This window comes from Muscardinus avellanarius (assembly GCF_963383645.1).
Source record: "Muscardinus avellanarius genome assembly, chromosome: 6".
NCBI classification, from domain to species: domain Eukaryota; kingdom Metazoa; phylum Chordata; class Mammalia; order Rodentia; family Gliridae; genus Muscardinus; species Muscardinus avellanarius.
The window spans coordinates 93219531-93234190 of record NC_137791.1 but is presented as its reverse complement, the minus strand read 5'-3'; positions in this window follow the sequence as shown (position 1 = coordinate 93234190).

The following is a 14660-nucleotide window of genomic DNA, read 5'->3' as shown; positions in this document are numbered from 1 at the left end:
ACCTCAACTGAATTACTGAGGCTGGCCTCCAACCTGAGATTTTCCTGTCTCACTCAAGTACTGGGATGACAGGCATGCGCTACCAAGTCCAGCACGCCCCCCTCTCTCTTCTCTCTCTCTTTCTATCCCTCCTCAGTTCTTCCAAGTAACAATAACAAAAAGCTGGTTTTTTTTTCCACGCTAGCTAGCACTGGGGGTACTAATAAATATAAATAAACCATTCAACAAAATCATCTATGTGATAGAAGAATGGCTACCTTTAGGTATATGTGTGTGAGTGAGAGAGAAAAATAGAGAGAGACAGAAAGATTCTATGTATGTAAATTCATGAGCCAGGATGCTTGGTAGGCTACGATAAAAGGATTGCAAGTTTGAGGCCAGCCTGGGCAACTTAGTAGGACCCAATATCAAAATTTTAAAATAAAGAGCCAGGCGTGGTGGAGCATGCCTGTAATCCCAGTACTTGGAGGGACCGAGATATGAGGATCGCAGTTCACAGCCAGCTTCAGTTACTTAGTGTGGCCTTCCATAACTTAGTGAGACCCTGTTTCAAAATAAAGACTAAGGAAATAGGGTTGGGGGTGTAGTTTGGAGGTAGAATTCCCTTGGGTTCCATCCCCAGTAACTGCAAAAAAAATAAATAAATAGCTGGGCATGGTGGCACACGCTTGTAATCCCCGTGCTTGGGAGGTGGAGACAGGAGGATCACATAGGCTCGAAGCCAGCCTTGCTGGTTTAAGAGACCCTGTCTTTAAATTAAAAAAATATATATATAAAATAGGTCTGGGAGTGTAGCCCGGAGGTAGAAGGGCTTCCAGGAACCCCAGTACCACCAAAATTAATTAATTAATTAATTAATTTAGTGCAGGGGGTGTAGCTTGGAGGTAAAGTGCCCCTGGGTTCCATCCCCAGTACCACAGAAACAAACAAAAAAGTGCAGAATGGGAGGCAATATATGAAAAACCATATATCTGATCATGGATTTGTAACTAGAATATATAAAAAATACAATGCAGCAATTAAAAAGTTAAAAACAATTTAAAAATGAGAAAAAGATTTCAGTGAGTAGATGTTTTCCCAAAGAAGACACTAGTAGCCAATAAACACATGGAGAGATGTTCAATGTCATCATTATTAGTACAGTCAGAGCCACAGATGTCCATTAGGGTGACCACTATCTAGAAAATGGACAAGTATTCAGAAGTGCCTTCTCTAAAACTCTCAAGCTGGGCATGGTGGTGCCTGCCTGTCATCCCAGGACTTGGGAGGCTGAGACTGGAGGATTGGAGGTTTGAGGACAACGGCAGCAAGTAGTGAGACTCATCAACCTAGGGAAACCCTGAGTACCACAACAAATGCTCCAGTACCACACACAAAAAAATGTCCCCAAACCCTAAAAACTCTATTTTTACCAGGCATGATGGTGCATATCTATAATCTCATTTACTTGGGGAATGAGGCCAGCCTGGGCCACTTAGTGAGGCCCTGGTGGAGGCCCTATCTCAAGGGGGCGAGGGGGGCAGGGAATGAAGCTCGGTGGTAGAGTATTTGCTAGAACATGTGAGGCCTTAGGTTCAATTTCTCATTTTTTATATTTTGTTTGTTTCTTTGTTTGTTTTTAAGTCCATTCCTCCCTGGGAAAACTCGGGCTTTATTTACAGGGAAGGAGCCCCCTCTCTGGAATGGTTCACTTGTCCACATTCAACGCATAAAGCTTCCTGTGTGGACACGCGTCTTGGGATGGGCGCTGCACCGTGCTGCGTGGGCCCCTCCAGCTGTCAAAGGTGTGGCCACGCCAGGTGCCATGGCACACGCTGGTAATCCCAGCAACTCAGGAGGCTGGGGTAGGAGGAGCCCAAGTCCAAGGTCAACCTGGGCAAGACACTGTTCAAAGTAGTAAAAATAAAATAAAGAAGACTGGGGATGTAGCTCAGTAGTAGTGTGCTACTAGGTTATATCCCTAGTATAAAAGGGAAGGAAGGAAAAAAGGAAGGAAGGAAGGAAAACTGCCAACCGTCAGCCCTCTTTGAGGATTGCCTCTGATGATAAAAACAGCTTAGCCCAAAGTCAAACCACTTTCAGTGTAGACCAATTCAATAACCAATGAACACAGAGCATAACAACGAACCCCCCTCGCTCCAGTATAGGGAAAACAGGACCATTTGAGCTCTAGATTTCCCTGTGGGTTAGCTGAAGCCTCTCTTGGGTCTGCATCACAGCTAAACCTCCCCCTTTGTCTAATCCTACCTCCTTTCCTTCTCCTCCCCAAGTGCTGGTCCCAAGAGGACTCCCTAATAAAAGTCCTGCATGCTGCTCCCTCAGAGTTAGCCTCCAGGAGAGCCCAGTCCTCCCCTCCCTGCACACCATTAGGCTTCAGCAGGTGGCCAGTGTTCCTGGACCCTAGCGCAGAACAGCAAGGGTATTGAGGGGTAGGGAGCTGGGGCCTCTATGTCTCAAAGCCAGTGGGACCAACGTTCTTACAGGAGTTTCTCTTCCAGCATTCCACCAGTACGAACTGCAGACACACTGACTACATCTCAGTGAGTACTTAAATTAAACCAGTAGCTAGGTGTGGTGGTGCATGCCTGTAATCTTAATTCCTTGGCGACTGAGACAGGAAGATTGCAAGTTCAAGGCCAGCCTCAGCAACTTAGAAAGACCCTCAGAAACTTTGTGAGACCCTGTTTCAAAATAAAATAAAATAAATAGGGCTGGGAGTATAGCTCAGAGGTAGAATGCTCTTGGGTTCAATTCCCAGTACAAAAAAAAATTTAAAACCAATAACATTAGACCCATACTAGACAGGAAACTCCTCTTTCCACGTTTCCTCATCTAGGTGCTCATTGCCAAGGAGGGAAACACTTTCCTTACTTTTTGGAAAAGAATTCTCTCTTCATTTATGTAAAGGAGTCATGTCATCAAAGGGCTGCAGACTCAGTAGTGCAGTGATGGCACTTGGCGCAACGACCAGCAAGAGGTAGGCTTGAGTGTTTCTGAATAGCAGCTCTCTTTGTTATCCCATAGGAACTTGTAGACTTTTTATTTTATTTTTTATTTTATTTATTTATTTTTATTTTATTTATTTATTTATTTATTTTGGTGGTACTGGGGGTGGAACCCAGAGGCTTTCTACCTCCGGGCTATACTCCCAGACCTTTTTTATATTTTATTTGGAAACAGGGTCTCACTAAGTTGCTGAGAGCCTCAGTAAGTAACTGAGGCTGGCTTCGAACCTGTGCGATCCTCCTGTCTCAGCCTCCCAAGTGCGGGGATTACAAGAGTGTGCCACCACGCCCAACTAGACTTTGAATGGCTATAGTTCTGCCTTTTCTCTTTGTGGGAGGGTGGTGACCTCTTAATTTGAGACACTCACCTGCCTGTGTGGGAGGGGCTCTCTCCTGCGTCAGAGCATTCTCTGTGCTTGTGCGTTGATGTATATTGAGTTCTTCCATGACAGGACCTGTTGCAACACCACCGTGGAGGTGTGTGCCCCGGGCATCTTGAGCAGGGTGGATTGGGTACAGGCTGTTTCTTAGGCTACGACTAGAGTCTATGAGTACTGCTTTGCAGAACACATTTTCTTTTGGAAATCCTGGTCTCTTCAAAATCATTATAATAACTTAGGGTTTTTTTTTTTCTCTCAAGAGACAGCAAGATAAGAGTTAAATAGAAATTGTTGATCACCAATTTGTCCATGAAACTAGTCATCTTAGCTACAATTATTAAAGAACTGCTAGGAGCCAAGCATTGAGCTGAGAGCTTTACAAGCATCATCTTACTAAACTCTCTTAACAGTCCTTTTAGAGCTCCTTTAAGACTGTGTGTGTGTGTGTGTGTGTGTGTGTGTGTGTGTGTGTGTGGTATTGGGGGTGGATCCCAGAGGCTTTCTACCTCCGGGCTATACTCCCAGACCTTTTTTATATTTTATTTGGAAACAGGGTCTCACTAAGTTGCTGAGAGCCTCACTAAGTAGCTGAGGCTGGCTTCCAACCCGTTCGATCCTCCTGTCTCAGCCTCCCAAGTGCCGGGATTACAAGCGTGCGCCACCACACCCGGCTTTAAGACTCTTTTGAAAGCCCTATTTACAGAAGAGAAAGTGGAAAAACAAAAGGTTTAAACAACTTGTCCTGTGCCCTACAACAATTAGCAGTCAAGGTCCAAAGTCCAGGTCTGTCTGACTCTAAAGTCCATTAATTTCAATTTCTGGCTTGAACATGGTGGTATAAAGGTACTGTTTCTCTCCTCTTTATGGGAATCAGTCAAAACCAACAAAGAGACAGAGAAACAAAGTCAGGAAATTCTTTTTCTAAAAAGTAGGTGTTATGGTCTGCGTCTCCCCACAATTCATATGTCAAAATCCTAATTTCCAAAGTGATGACACTAGGAGGCAGGACGATTGGTAAGTCATGATTAGGTTATGGGGGCAACACCCCATGAATAGAATAAATGTCCTTGTAAAACAGACCCAAGGGAACGCATTTGCCCCTTCTACCCTACGAGAACACAGGGAAAAGGCATCGTCTAGGAACTAGAAAATGAGTCCCCACCAGCAACACATCTGATGGCACTTTGATCTTGGACTTGCCAGCTCCAGAACTGTGAAAAATGTTTATTCTATACAAGCCACTCAGTTTATGGTATTTTGTTATAGCAGCTCCCATGAACTAAGACAGTAGGAAGTAGCTAAAAGCCCAAGTCACCATTCATTTGGAAAGGCCACCATGGGTAGCAAAGATCGAGCACCAGAGAATGTGGAAGTAAAAAAGGATTGGCCGGGCATGGTGGTGCACGCCTGTAATCCCAGTACTCGGGAGGCTGTGACAGGAGGATCAGAGGTTTGAGACCATCCTCAGCAAATTAGCAAGAGTATCAGTAACTCAGCAAGACCCTGTTTCAAAACAATAAATAAATAAATATAAAGGGCTAGGGGTGTAGCTCAGAGGTAGAATGCCCTTAAGTTCAACTCTAGCACCAAATATAAAAAGGGAGGGGGTGAAAGGGAAGTGGGGGGTGGGAGAGGGCACCAAGCACAGTCTGAATGTGTGCCATTTTCAATATGATCCACATAAAAATTAAAAAGTGGAAAAAAATGTTTAAAAAAAGGACCTACAGCAGAGGACCTGCTGGCCATGCATGTGTGTGTTATGTGTACAAGTACAAGTGATTTAAGAATTATCATATTTATCTAGAGTTATCATCCGTTGGAGTGATACACATCTTATAAATATTGTAAACTAAATGTATAGGCCTCGCCTTTCCCCCCAGAGACTGCAATAAGCCACTCTGCTGCATTACATTAGCTTAGCCCTCAGGTAGCTTTTCTTTGGAAGCTGCTTCCTTGCTTCCGAAGTCCATCCTGGCTGTCACTCCTCTTCTGAGTGATGGAGAATCTCAAAGCCACCTTGGACCTACATTTTCTCTGCCTTTCCCCACCCTGGAGGTTCTTATACTGCCCTCCTTCGGTGGCAGTACCACTTCCCTGGTAACACCTCATCCAAGCAAGGCACTGGACTCCCCACTCCCACCTTTATTTCCACAGGGAACCAGCTAGAGCCAGGCTGTGATGTTTAACAAAGGTTTTCTAGAAGCTGGAGGTGAACATGAGAGAATCAGAACTCATTCCTGGAAACCTTACAGAGCTAGGACTCTCTACCAAGTTCCTTGTGAAACCCAGCTTCTTGGATCACTAAACTTCCTTCTCCCCTGACCCCATCAATGAGCTGTTGGCCACTTTTTCTCTTCTAAGAGCTCAGGCCCAAGAGGGAAGGAGTTGCCCACGCATGCCAGTAACTTCTAGCAGCCTCGTTGTTTGTTCCACAATCTCTCTTATCCCAGAGTGAGTGCCAACAGAAATGTTCATTCCCAACCAAGAACAGGGCTAATCTTGTCCCAGCTCAGCAAACAGTTCTACAAGAGAAATCTACAAGAAATCTACAAGAGGTCTGGGTAATTTAGTATTTTATAAGATCATTATCTACTACCAGGTCAGACATAGCAAACCCGGTTTTGGTTATTTTTTATAATCGCCTTTAAATTTAAAAGGACAAAGCGGTGCTGGGCGTGTTGGCACACACTTGTAATCCCAGCATTTGGGAGGCTGAGACAGGAGGATCGTGGTTCAAGGACAGCCTCAGCTACTACTTAGTGAGGAGTTTTGAAGCTCAGTGAGACCCTGTTTCAAAATAAAGAATAAAAAATACGGTTGGGTGTGTAGCTCGAAGGTAGAATGCCCCTGGGTTCCATCCCCAGTACCGCAAAAAAAAAAAAAAAAAAAAAAAAAAACGCAGGGCATAGTGGTGTATACCTGTAATTCTAGTACTTGAGAAGTAGAGACAACTTACTTGAGAAGTAGAAGACAACTTGAGTAGTAGAAGTAGAAGACAACTTCAGCAACTTAGCAAGAACCTGTTTCAAAATTAAAAACAACAACAACAAAAAAATAGGGCTAGGGTTGTAGCTTGGAGATAGAATGGCCTTGGGTTCAATCCCAGTACCAAAAAAATTTTAAAAAATTAAATTAAAAAACAAATTTTAAAAAATTAAGATCTGTTCAGGATCTGTGTCTGATCTCCTATGAATAACTGTTTATACAGTGGTACATGCACATATCTTTAGCAAAAAAAAAAACAACCCTACCATCTGGACCTTATATAAAGTTTTGTTTCTTAGATCATACATGGCAAACCCATCCATTCTAGAAAGAGGTGTGGTGGCCGGTCTCTCAAAATAGTTACACAATAAACTGTGCTTGTTGGCATTAAACCATCATGTGGTCCCCTCTCACTTGGAATCTGGGTCAACCTCATGGCCCACTGTCCAATAGAACACGGCAGAGGTAACACTGTCCGGGCTCTAGGTATAATCCAAACAAAATTCAGTTTTGAGCTTTTAGAATCCCTGCGCTGACACAGAAGAAGTCAAGCCACCCTACTAAAGAGAACACATAGAGGAAGGGTCACATAGAGTGCAGGCCTTCAGGCACCCCTGCCAGCGCTCCAGACATGTGAACACAGTCATCTAGAAGGTTCCAGGCAGGCTGCATCTGACTGCAGTCACAGGAGGCCCAGCCCACTTCATTTGGGTGACACCATTATGGAACTAGAGAGAGTGGAAACAGAGCACATTGTCCTACATAAAATCCATAGAAAATAGGCCCAAAGGTGAACCTTTAACCTCTCATCTCTTATCTGCTTAAGACTGTCAAATTAGTTGGCCATGGCGGCACACATCTGTAATCCCAGAACTGAGGAGGCTGAGAAAGAGGATCGCAGTCTTGAGACCAGCCTTGACAACTTATCAAGACTCTGGTTTTTGTTGTTGTTGTTTTTCATTTTGGTGATACTGGGGGTGGAACCCAGGGGCTTTTCTGCCTCCAGGCTATACTCCCAGACCTATTTTATATTTTATTGGAAACAGGGTCTCACTAAGTTGCTGAGAGCCTCACTAAGTAGCTGAGGCTGGCTTGGAACCTGTGGGATCCTCCTGTCTCAGCCTCCTAAGCACGGGGAATACAAGCGAGCACCACAATGTCGGGCTCAAGACTGTCTTAACATAAAAAAATAAAAGGACTGGAAGTATAACATGGAGGAAGAATACCCCTGAGTTCAATCCCCAGCACAATAAATAAGTAAATAAATTATATTCATTTCCTCTTCGATATTTCAGATATGTAGGATCTGTTGATAATTAGAGATTGAGTCAAAGAACTATTGCGTTCTAGTCTCCTTATCTTTCTCTGTGTACATCAAAACCTTTTCAGGAGAGGTTATTACTGAAATGGAGTCAGTGAGAGTCTTGTTTCTTTTCGTGTGTGTGTGTGTGTGTGTGTGTGTGTGTGTGTGTGTGTGTGTGTCTTTTACTGTTTTACTAGGTATTGAACCCCAGAGGTGTTCTACCTCTGGGCAACACCTCAAGCCCTTTTTATTTTAATCTTAAAACAAGATCTTGCTAAGTTGCTGAGGCTGGCTCTGGACCTATGATCCTCCTGTCTCAGCCTCCTAAGTACTGGGATTACTTACAAGCCTGTGCCACTCACCTGGCTTTCTTTTAGTTTCTAATTACAATGGTCATAACCTTTCTTCATTATAAAAAACAAGTTAAGCTGGACGTGGTGGCGCACGCTTGTAATCCCCGCGCTTGGGAGGCTGAGACAGGAGGATCGCGCAGGTTCCAAGCCAGCCTCAGCTACTTAGTGAGGCTCTCAGCAACTTAGTGATACCCTCTTTCCAAATAAAATATAAAATGGGTCTGGGGGTATAGCTTGGAGGTAGAAAGCCTCTGGGTTCCACCCCCAGTACCACCAAAGGAAAAAAAAAAAGAATTATAGTAATATCTCTGCAAAGAGGAAGGCTATAGAAACAGCTTAGTAAAAGTTACTAATCGATAAGTGGTCGTAAATGTAGGAGATGATGTCATCACAAAAACATTGTTTATAAATAATTGAATATACTGGAAAACTAAGTGCACCTCTCACTAATAGCAATGATGAAAGCTGATGGATAAACACCCCCAATGTTAGAATGAGTGATTTATAAATACCTATTTATACAATATTATACTTGGATGGAAAATCGGGGTGGGGGCTACATGCACCTGTCGCCCTAGTTCCTGAGAGCCTCTCAGGACTTTCCTCGCCCAGTGGTCAGGCAGGTTCTGTCCTGTACCTTAGGACAGTGTGAAGACTCCCTTCGGTTGACCTGCTCAATTATTGAAGACACCCTGGCAAATAATAATACTAAATATTTTATCAGTACCAAGAAAAAGATTTTTTAATACATGGAGATATTTTCTAAAAATAGGCAAATTCTAGAAGCTTCAAGGCTAAAAAAAAAAAAAGAAAGAAAGAAAAAGAAAAAACATTCAAAGGACAATGTAAACTCCACACATTTAAAACGTGGATATTTGCATCATATTTGCTAAAATGCGGTTGTCTACTTTCATATGGGCCAAATAATGTGAATGCATTTGATATGGGCAGCTACTCGATACTGGTTACTTGAAACGTTTTCCTCAGCGGCTATATCTAGAGGTCAAGAAATTGGAGATCTAGTTTTGTTTTACCATCCAGAATGAAATTAGCAAAGGTTGAAAGCTATGAATATTAGAGATGATGGAGAAATGTTGGAAAGAAAATGTGGATGTCCTGCTTCCCTTTGACTTCAAAGAATCCTATTAACATAGCTTCATTCATCTAAGAAAACAACTCTGATAATTATAATACATGTTACGTATAATTACATTATTATATATAATAAACCAATTTCTTAGTTTCCTGTGTTATGGAGAGGAAATTTAAGCCTTGGGAAAATAATTGTGCAAAAGTGGGAAAACCAGAAAGAAACTCTTAGATCGTCTCACTCTTTGGCTCAGATTATACCTTGGAATTTTTTTTGGAGGTGGAGATTGAATCCGGGAGCATTCGACCTCTCAGCTATACCCCAATACTTTTTATTTTGAAGAAGATTCTAAGCTGCTGAGGCTGTCCTTGAACCTGTGATTCTCTTGTCTGAGCCTCCCAAGTACTGGAATTACAGACCTGTATCACAGCGCCCAGCTGTTTTCTCAACTCTTAATCTCAATACCAACCTTTCTCTTGAATTCCAAATCTATGTAGACAACTCCAACTGCCTCCTGGATTTTTTTTTTCTTTTTCTTTCTTTCTTTTTTTTTCTTTTTTGTGGTACTGGGGTTCCTGGAAACCCTTCTACCTCTGGGTTACACTCCCAGACCTATTTTTTTATTTGAAAACAAGGTCTCTTAAGCCAGCGCGGCTGGCTTTGAACCTGCAGGATCCTCCTGTCTCCGCCTCCCAAACGCGGGGATTACAATCGTGCGCCACCATGCCCGGCCCTCCTGGATTTTTCCAAATAAATGTTCTTTAAGTACCTTGAGTTCAGCATGCCCAAAGCCGAGCTCCTCGTCTTCCCCTGAAAACCTGTCCTTTGTCACCTTTCCCCTATCTCAGTGAATGTCACTTCCATCTACTCAAATACTGAGACTAGAAAACTGAGAACCGTCCATGATTCCTTTCTCTTCCTCAGAACCTGCATCCGAACAATCCGTTCCTGGCCACCAGCTTGGAAACCTTTCTCAGACCTGCCTTTGCCTTATTTCTTCCACACCTTTGGTGCCTTATCTTATTCAAAGTTTAATCACTTCTCTCCGGGACAAACCGCTAGCCTCCTTGCCGGTCTCCCTGATTCCAAACCCAGCCCTCAGCCACTCATCTGCTGCAGCGCTCCCAGATCACCTCTGGGAGTCAGACCTCTAGCTGCAGTGGCTTCCTGTCCAGGACAACACAGTATGGTCCCCTCTGCCTGAACGTCCTGTTCTTACACCAGTCTCATATGCATATAAGTCCCTTCTTGCTCCAAAATTTGTTGCTCCAGAAATACCAACTTTCTGCAACTCCCCCAAATAAGCTAGCCCTCGATGCCTTTCCATGTTGAACCCTCTCTGCCCTGCTCTGATACCTAGTGGGCAAAGCTCGAGCCTCCTGCTGGGCCAAGCCCTAGTTCAAGCTCGGCTTCCTGGACTCCCCAGGGCAGGCTCTGCCTTTCCTCCTGCGCACCACCGCACCAGCTACACACTGCTGCAGCACATTGCCAGCACACACTGGGAGACAGGATCATAGTTTGATATGACCGAATTTGCAATCCTGCTTCAGTATCCAAATAGCTGAAATTACAAGGGTGCTACCACCATACCCAGCAGCACAGTCTACTTTCATTTCTTTTATTTTATTTTATTTCCTTCTTTCTTTCCTCCTTCCTTCCTTCCTTCCTTCCTTCCTTCCTTCCTTCCTTCCTTCCTTCCTTCCTTTCTTTTTGCGGGTCTGGGGATGAAACCCAGGGACATTTGACCTCCAAGCTACACCCCCTGCCCTATTTTTTATTCTTTATTTTGAAACCGGGTCTCACTGAGTTGCAGAGGGCCTCACTAAGTAGCTGAGGCTGTCCGCGAACCGCGATCCTCCGGTCTCAGCCTCCAGAATGCTGGGATTACACGCGTGCACCACCACGCCTCGCTCTATTTTTTTATTTTTTATTTTTTAGATTTTTTTATGTTTTTGTGGTACTAGGGCGTATACCTCTGAGCTATACTCCCAGACCTTTTTTATATTTTATTTGGAAAAAGGGTCTCACTAAGTTACGGAGAGCTTCACTAAGTATCTGAGGCTGGCTTCGAACCTGTGCGATCCTATTTCAGCCTCTCCCGTACTGGGATTACAAGTGTGCGCCACCACACCCAGCTCTTAATCTACTTTAAATTCATGAGTCCCTGGGTTGAACCCATAGCACCGCCAAAATGGGGAGATGGGGTGGGGAGGTTATAGATCAGTGGTAGAATGCTTGCCCAGCATGTACAAATCTCTGAGTTCAATCCCCAGCACTGTAAATATAAACTGTAAAACTCATTTCTTCTTTCTTTTTGTACTGGGATTGAACCTGGGAGCATTCTACCTTTGAGCTGCACCTCAGCCCTTTTTATTTTTTCTTTTAAAATTCGCTAAGTTGCTGAGAGCCTTACTAAATTGCTGGGACTGGCCGAGAAGCTAATGATCTTTCTGTCTCAGCCTCCAAGAACTGGGATACAGGCCTGTGGCGCCACAGCCAGCTAACACTCATTTCTTCTGAACATCTGAATCTGTTTTTTGAGTATCAAAAGTTAAAAATAAAAAAAATAGGGCAGTAAGATATTTCTATCACCAGTGAATTTGGAAGAACACATGTTCATATAGGGGTAAATTTTCTCTACTCTAGAGAAGTTAGAGATTTCTCAGGAGTGAGAAACAAGCAAGAACTTACCGTGTCTGATAAGTCCCTGCTCCAGACCAAGTCTGGAGGTGCAGTTGGGGAAATAATATAAATTCCATCCAGGCATGGTGGTGTATGCCTGTAATCCCGATACTTAGGAGGCTGAGGCAGGAGGATCACAAGTTGGAGGACAGCCTCAGCAACTTAGTGAGACCCTGTTTCAAACAAAAGCTAGGTGTGCAGCCGGGCGTGGTGGCGCAAGCTTGTAATCCCCGACCTTGGGAGGCAGAGACAGGAGGATCGCACATGTTGGAAGCCAGCTGTGCTCGCTTAAGAGACCTTGTTTCCAAATAAAAAGTATAAAATAGGTCTGGGAGTGTAGCCCGGAGGTAGAAGGGCTTCCAGGAACCCCAGTACCACCAAAAAAAAAAAAAAAAAAAGCTGGGTGTGGTGGCACACACTTGTAATCCCATACTTGGGAGACTGAGACAGGAGGATCGCAGGTTCACAGCCAGCCTCAGGTACTTAGTGAGGCCCTCCGCAACTTAGTGAGACCCTGTTTCAAAATAAAGAATAATAAGCCGGGCGTGGTAGCGCACGCTTGTAATCCCCGCGCTTGGGAGGCTGAGACAGGAGGATCAAAGCCAGCCTCAGCTACTTAGTGAGGCTCTCAGCAATGTATTGAGACCCTGTTTCCAAATAAAATATAAAATAGGTCTGGGAGTATAGCTCGGAGGTAGAAAGCCTCTGGGTTCAACCCCAAGTACCACCAAAAAAAAAAAAAGAAATAATAATAATAATAATAATAATAAAGAATAACAAAAAAAAATAGAGCTGGGGTTGTAGCTTGGAGGTGGAATGCCCCTGGGTTCAATCTCCAGTACTGGGGGGAAAAAAAGAAAGAAAGAAAACAAGAAGGGCTGGGAGTATAGCTCAGAGGTAGAACTGATCCTGGCTCCAATCCCCAGTACCACATAAAAGAAAGAAAGAAGAGAAGAGAAGAGAAAAGAAAAGAAAAGAAGGAAGGGAGAGTGTATTCATTTCGAGCCATCCCCCCATGCCATTTTGGCATGGGGCTGGGCTGTATTTCTATTTTCTGTATTTCTATCTTTTTAATAAACTTCTTTAAATCTTAAAAAAAGAAAAGAAAAGAAGGAAGGAAGAGAGAGGGAGGGAGGGAGAAAGAGAGAGGGAGGGAGGGAGGGAGAGAGAGAGAGAGAGAGAGAGAGAGAGAGAGAGAGAGAGAGAGAGAGAGAGGAGAAAGGAGAAGAAGAGAAGGAAAACTTCAGGGCCTGGGTGGAGGGAATCTCTTCCTAAACATCCTTCTCGTGGGATCTTCTGCAACCAGCATGGATGGACAGGGTGTAAATGGTTGAAGGTGTGTTCAAGCCAGGAGCACTTGAGACAGCCCCACTGCCTTACCTGCAGCCCTAGGGTCAGGTGAACAAGCAGCCAAATATTTCTCACGCCCTGAGAGAGGAATGAAGGTAAGTGAGACCGCAGATAAGCCTCAGGAAGACTTATCATCAGGAAAAAGGAACAAGGCAGCCGATTATCTCCTGGCCCTTCTACAAAATAAACACCTTGGGAGATTCCAGTGGGAAAGATGAACAGCCAAGGAACAGACCAAATGTGCCCACTGAGCCCTAGACCCCAACTCGTCTGCCTTCTGTCCTCATCAGAACGCGCACACAGTGCGCAGCCGTGAGAGGCAGAGCCAGGCGCAGCGGAGCACACCTATGGTCCCAGTACTTGGGAGGCTGAGACAGGAGGATCAGAAACTTAGCAAGACCCTTTTCCAAATAAAAAATAAAACAGGCTGGGTATAGCTCAGAGATAGAATGGCCCTGGTTCAACCCCCAGTGAAAGGAAGGAAGGAAGGAAGGAAGGAAGGAAGGAAGGAAGGAAGGAAGGAAGAAGGAAGGAAGAAGAGAGAGAAGAGAGAGAAAGAATGTTTCTTGCACAAAAAGTATGTGTAAGGAAATTCATTTGAGCTATAAGTTTTTAACCTGTTCACATGTCTGTCTCCCCACCAGACTATACACTCGTTACGGTAGGAACTATGTGTTTCCATCTCTGATGCCTTAGCACACTCATAAGGCCTGAAATACAGAGAGCCATAATATATGTTCAATGATTTATTCATTTGTCATCTATCCTACCAGGGAAAATTTGGTGTTGACAAGCATCTTGGGTGGAGTAAACTGTTATATGGGCAAATCCATTTGGCCAGGACTTCATGTGTGTTTTAGGTAGAAAAGAAGAGATAATCCAGGCTCAGTGACATGTGCCTGTAATCTCAGTGCTTTAGAAGCTGAGACAGGAGGATTGAAGGTTCAAGGCCACCCTCAGCAACTTAATGAGTCCCTGATTCAAAATAAAAAATAAAAAGGGCTAGGGGTATAGCTCAGAGGTAGAATGTCCCCTATGTTCAATCCCAAGTAGAAAGAAAAAAGAAAAGAGAAGAAGGAAGGAAGGAAGGAAGGAAGCAAGGAAGGAAGGAAGGAAGCAAGGATAGTGGATAGATACCGTATTAGTCAGCTTCTAGTGGCCGTGACAGAATGCCTGAGAACACCAACTAGGAGGATAAAGATCTATCTCAGCTCATGATTTCAGAGGTCTCAGTCCATGGTTACTTGGGTCCAGGGACAAAATGTACTCTTCAAAATCATGCCCCAGTGACCCCTTCTGCTCGCCCACCTCCTCCCAGTAGTGCCACATTATACATAGATATGCAATGGCTCCTTGAAGAGCTCATAAACTGGCGTTATGGAGTTGATATAATAGAGTCTTGACGATTGTGATCCCAGAAATAGATAAATCCATTGTAAAGCTGGGCATGGTGGTACACACCTGTAACACTTGGGAGGCTGAGACAGGACGATTACAGGCTTCAAGGACACC